The 6,363-nt window shown below is 38.3% G+C and overlaps 1 protein-coding gene across 3 annotated transcripts in view; it reads right to left on the minus strand.

Annotated features, from left to right (window-relative positions):
- tbl1xr1a (TBL1X/Y related 1a) overlaps positions 1-4,035 on the minus strand; it is a 40,871-nt gene extending 36,836 nt beyond the window's left edge. The window contains exon 1 of one of the 3 annotated variants that reach the window (XM_063891506.1): positions 3,731-4,034. The gene's annotated coding sequence lies outside the window, so the exon portion shown is untranslated. Of the gene's footprint in view, positions 1-3,730 lie in introns of all 3 variants that reach the window. The other 2 variants (XM_063891505.1, XM_063891507.1) reach the window with 2 other exon arrangements.
- Positions 4,036-6,363: the final 2,328 nt, after the last annotated feature.

Here is a 6,363-nt window from a genome sequence, read left to right on the forward strand (position 1 = left end):
CCTCTCTAGCATAACCTCATTTTGCATTACTGTAAAAAACAAACAAAACTATTCTCACACACACACACACACACACACACACACACACACACACACACACACACACACACACACACACACACACACACACACACACACACACACACACACACACACACACACACACACACACACACACACTTTGAGCTTGCATTTCAACTTGAACAGAGCAAGGCTTACAGGAGAATCGTGACACCCTTGATATTACTAGCTGCTCTTTACCCATTGAAATATAACTGAAAAGCTGGTTTCATGCGATTTGTTTGACCATGTATTTTACAGAAATGTGTAAGCAGGGTGTAACTTTACTCGGTAATCATCTTTGAGGTTGTACTGAAGCGTTATCGTACTGCAGTGGATTTCATAGCTTGGTTTTTATAATATTTTTCAGTTGATCATCCTTATCTCTGAACATGTACAGTATCCGGGGCTGTTCTGTTTTTGTACGTCCCTCCATCTCATGTCACACTATTACCTAACAGATACATTTTCACAGCTCTTCTTTGTCCATTTTGTCTTTCCCTGTTCAATTCACAACACTGTCGAGCACTGGTTACATAACTGTACTACTCCACCACTCGTCCTCCCTCTGTGATTTAATAAGGCCAACTAATCAATGTGTCCTGTGTAGATAACATGACTCAGCTGCCTGCTTTGTATTATTGTGTCCTGTGCTCGACATTTGCTGTGGGACAGCAACGTTGAGGATAAATAAGCAAATCCAGTTCACATTATATTTCAAAGACCTTTGTGGTCACGGCTTAGCTATGCCACAGAATATTTAAATGTATAGCTTTATTCCCTGTCTGAATTGCCCAGTGAGGCTGCAAAAGAAACCGCAGATAACTCTTACTGCCCCTTTTCGCATTCTGGTGTCTGATACAGCATGGTCATTGAAACACAGCTTAAAGTACAGTCAGGGAAAATGTGCAAAACTGACGAATAATGGTCAATAAGTAAAAGGTGGCAACAGAGCTAAGCTGATAATTATCAATCAGTGTACATGTTTTTAATAAAGCCATTCGAAATAGGGCTAGGCAATATGGACAAAACCAAATATCACAATCACATTTCTAATCTATAAAGCGACGATCTTGTAGGGTTGAAAATTGGTGATTTCACAAAATGAATTCCTAAATAAATAATATGTATAAGATGGTGTCAATGATAATAAACAATACGTGGTACTGTTGTATGTATCGCTGTAGCCAGGTAAGGCAGATTGAAGGACTATATCCAAAAAAAGAAGTGTTTTTGGTTGGAAAATATTTTTGCTTAAATCTGCTGTTTGGAAGTTGTCTAATGGATGACGGAAAAAGTAGTAGAGACATAGTTTGTTATAATCAACATTAACAAAGCCAATGAGACGAAAAAGCCCAATATCTCCTCTAAATATTCAACCAATTAACTGCCCCAACCATTTTATTAATAGCTAAAAACATACATTGCATGTTCAGGTGTGACCCTTGTCTTAATGTGGGTCATCTATGAAGAAAATAGGACAACTTCTTTACACTAGTTCTAGCTCAGCTAACATATTGTTTGGAGTCTGTTTCTTGTACGGTTACCAACAGTTCTCGGAAATCTCAGAACCCCTTGGATTTCAGTCTGATGAAAATGTAGTCTCTGGCGACAACAAGCAATTTTTTGAAGTTCCAGTAACTTACTTGGATATCTGGGGACAATATTTACTCTTACAGTATATGCACAGGTCATTGTTCATACTCCGATTAACAACTGCAAATTACCGTTTCCAACAGATTCTGCATTTGCAGAATCTGCTCATACCAATTAATACTAGTGAACTCAACAGATATAACTTGGTACATAACCAATAATAATCCTAGTACATGATAACCACAAAATAAGTGAAAATGTAATGTTGACAACATAAAAACAAAACAGAGCAAATATCTAGGGATGCTTATCCCCAGCAGTCTCAATGAACTGGATTTAGTTTCAAGCTTAATGACACCAGGATACACAGATAAATTCACACCAGGCTCATGTACTAACAAAATAAAAAGACGTTCATAGCTTCAGTTCTATTACTTTCTATTCTGCAATATAAGTTTATTCAAAGTGTTTATTTCCCCATCACATACATCAGTGACCACGAAACTAACTGTGAGACTGGCAGGTGTCCCACCTCAAAGCAAGCTCACAATAAGATTGAGGATGTGTAGACTCACAGCCTCTGTAATACATAACATGTAAATACAAGACAAAGACTGACAGGCAGCCGATAGGCACATATGTTGTGCCTTTATGTGAGAGAAAACAATTACACAGTAGTCAGTGTTCTTGTTTTTTTTAAAAAGAGTCAAGGTTAACTATTTCATATGAAATCAGAAAAAAATGCTAATAAATTACATTATTCAAGAAGTTCAACCAGCTAGATACCTAATAACAAAGACAAACAGAAGTAAAAGATGTCCGACATTCTTACAATAACTAAAGGCAACCATTGACTAGGATGTTGTGCTTTTGTTATATAAACTCTGAAAATAACTCAAGTGAGCAACAGTATCAATCAAAATGTATTAAATAACCAATTTTGATTTAAAATTTCAATTCCCGCCCAAAATACATTAACCTAATTAGTCTGTTAATTGTGAGTGTGGTTACACAGAACCTGAATTAGCAGCCTTTTCCTTGCTAGCACAGATACTGAAGGCTTATCTGGGACTGGTACATTGTGTCATTGAGTTGAGCTTCACAAGGTTGGCAAGTGGCCCTCCTGGGTGGGTGTGTGGGTGTGTGTGTGTGTGTGTGTGTGTGTGTGTGTGTGTGTGTGTGTGTGTGTGTGTGTGTGTGTGTGTGTGTGTGTGTCTCCACCCCTCCCCCACACCACCCATGGCTTTGGAACAACCAGCTGCAAAGAACTGTAGAAAGCTTTGAATAAAAATGACACAAAAGGTAATAAAATAATACATAGTAGAATTAAAAACTGTGTATTGTGGCATGTGTATGTATTTACTGTTGGTTGCAGACAATCAATGTTAAACAGCAACCTTATCTTTAACTGTGGTAATAACCAAAGCAAAGCCAAACTATCTTTAGGGTAAGTAGCCTACAATTATGGGACAATATGCCACTGTAAAACTACAGTTTCAGTTTTGATTCATTACTATTCAAAAACTGTTGTTGTTGTTGTTTTTAACAATACTAACTGATATTTGAGTTATGATAAACTGTTAGAAAGTGCATTTAAAGTGTAATTAAAGTAAGTAAGAAATAACACCTTTAATACATTCCAGAAAAATGTATTAACTAAAATTAATTAGTTAAGTAAAAAGTTAGATTATTAACAAAAAATAATTTATTCCCAATGTTAAATATTGTAAAATAACACACATGATATAAAGATAACGTTATGGTTGAGATTTAATTTTTTTTTTTAAAACACTAAAGTGGTTTTAATTCAAAGCTAGCAGTAGTTGCAGGAAGGAAGCGCGCGCTCACAAACACAAACCAACCACGAGCTACCCTACGAATACATGCACGGTGCGCGCGCCTACTCACGCACTGACGCTGCCCATCCCCCATCACAAGAGAAAATATAAAAATAAACGTTCAAAACAGCGCAATAACCTGCCCAAACCTCGTATATACAGTCATACGTGCTCCTGCTACACGGTAGTACAACTTATAACAGCAGTAATAGCATAAAATGAAGATAAACACTCACCGAAAGCTCCAAATCACACAAGGGGGGTGCCTTTTCCTCTGTGCTCCTAATATGGAATCTCCTCCTCCACCACCGTTGTTTTCTAGCTCTAATTAAACCTCAAAAAAGCGTTATAACGGCCTTCAGACCCGGCCAACCGGTGCTAGGAATCCCCAATGACCGATGTGTTTTGGATACACGGGCATATATGAAGATAAATCCCCTTAAAAATGAGCTGAAAGGACAGTTGGGTCTAGATTGTAGGTTGCTCGCTAGTAGAGAAAAGAGCCAAACGGTTCAGTAGCAGCCAACGGCTTCAGACTGAAACACAGAGCGGCTGACCTGCCAGGCAAAAATGAGGTAGGCCTGAGCTCCTCGCTGCAGGAAGCACACTCCAGTCACATAAACATCAAAATGGGTGTCGCAGTATGGAAAAGGGTAGTGTGGAGGGGTGAGATTGGCGGCAAATCTATAATTACAAAATACACACTAAATTCAAAAACATTTTAGACCGATGTGTTTTTTTGTATAAGACCATTGTTGTGATAAAGAGAAAGCTATTTTGGAGTGTTGTTGTATGCATGCTAGTTATGTTGTTATACGTAACAGAAAAATAAAAATAAACCTACAGTGTAAACCACATTTGTATTTAAATGTTTTAAGTGTTACACCAAATTAGTTTATGTAATGGTTTATGTTCAGTGGTAGTGTATTGTGGAATGCAGCACCCCTCCCCCACAAAAAGAATATTTTCTCCCCCAACCTCTCTAAATATGACCGTTCTCTTTGAAGTATTACAATTGTAGCACAGTGGCAGTTTTAAACACATGACTGTTAAACAACAATCTATTCAATGTTGTGAATGGAACTATTTAATTATGTTTATGCAGCAAAACTACTTGGTGAGCAAAATATCAGTTGGGTTAAAATACACACGCATTTTATGTACGTTTTTTACATTTGTAAAAAAGTACATCATGTTGTTATTCACTAACCTAGTATAATTTTTCTGATGTAAATTCATTTAAGTCCCGGTGACTTAGTTTCACACCGGATACAAGTAGCCTAGCCTACTGTGTTTGTTTGCTCTGCCCTCCCCAACCTCCTCCTATTGCGCCATTTTTTGTTCTTTTTAATTTCTAGCTGACTGCCTTCTTTGCACCCGTCATAATAATACAACCACTAGATGTCGCTGTCTAACAACAAAAGTGTAATAATTAGCTGCTTTCACAGTCCGCTGTTTATACAATGAGGACAACAATTGTGTGCAAAATCGACTTAAGTATTTTAAAGGTGCCATAGAAAGCATCTATCTGGTATTAAAAATTGTTCTCTGATCTCTACAAAGAAGGTATATAACTTTGGTTGGTCCAAAAAAATGTCCAGATGTGGTTTTACAGACCCATTTACAAAGCTATGATTTGGTCCTAGAATGAAACAAGCTGAATGGACTTATTTGGGGCTCATTTAAATAATTATGATGAGCTCTGCTCTGATGGCTGGTTTACAAGGAGCAATCCATGTGCTGCCTCAGAGCCCACAGAAGTAAGTGAAGTTTGCGAAACTGTGAGAGATGAACCATGGAGGCTATTGGCATCCAACCGTACATGTTTGAGCCTTTATCGGAGGAAGAAACCGATGAACTTGAAGAACAGCCAGTTGGTCGGAGGTTGGAGACCAACTTTACGGAGTGCTTAGTGCTGGTGTTAGTGTTTCCAGCAGCTGGTGTATGCAGATGTTGGGGCTTGACTACGTGTGTGACATAACACACAGGGGTTGTTGTAATTTGCCCGTTTTACCGCTGTGATATGCATGTTCATGATTTGCACGTGAAGGAGGAACAATGGTGTTTGAGGTTCACGGTACACAGTTCAATGTACCGAACTCTCCTTATTCAACTATGCCAAGGTAAATACAGTTTTCCATTCTATGGCACCTTTAAATATATTACAGCTGATTTTCTGGTTTGAAAAATGTGATTTAAAACACCGTATTCAATTCTCACTTATAATTAAAGAGACCCTTATTTTGGAGTCTGTAGTATATTATATAGATCTGGGTGTATGTAAATGGTCTGCAAAGGCTAAAATCCCTATGTTACCTCCAGAGGGAGTTTCTCTCCCGCAAACCCCCCCCCCCCCCCCCCCCCCCCCCCCACCCGAAAAACCTTTGAGTCCTTTGTTTTCTTCCTTAATATAATGACAACACTATGTAACACTCACGCTTCTATTGGCTAGCGTACACATTGTTCGTGGCTAAGGGGCAGGACATCTCTTAGCAGTTGATCAATCACAACAGAGCCGGCCAGCTAACCAATCAGAGCAGACTGGACTCTGGTTTCAGACAGATGGTGAAAAGAGGAGCTGCAGCACAGGCAGTATGAGAAAAATAAAGAGCTTTTTGAACATTAAAGTATGGAGACATGTCACAGTACAGGTTCAAAACTGAAAATATGAACCTGAAAATTAGCATTATTGTCCTCTTTGAAAAAAAACTTGTGAGTAGTAAAACAAAAAAACACCTGAGTGGTATTGTGGAAGAAAAGCGGTTGGAAGTGGTGCATATCTTCAGTTTAAACCACACCATTGCTACACTGATTCATAAGTCATGCAGATGCACATCCTGCAGACATAAACAATGAAAAATAGATAGCT

The sequence above is a fragment of the Eleginops maclovinus genome, chromosome 9 (genome assembly GCF_036324505.1).
Source record: "Eleginops maclovinus isolate JMC-PN-2008 ecotype Puerto Natales chromosome 9, JC_Emac_rtc_rv5, whole genome shotgun sequence".
Taxonomy (NCBI): domain Eukaryota; kingdom Metazoa; phylum Chordata; class Actinopteri; order Perciformes; family Eleginopidae; genus Eleginops; species Eleginops maclovinus.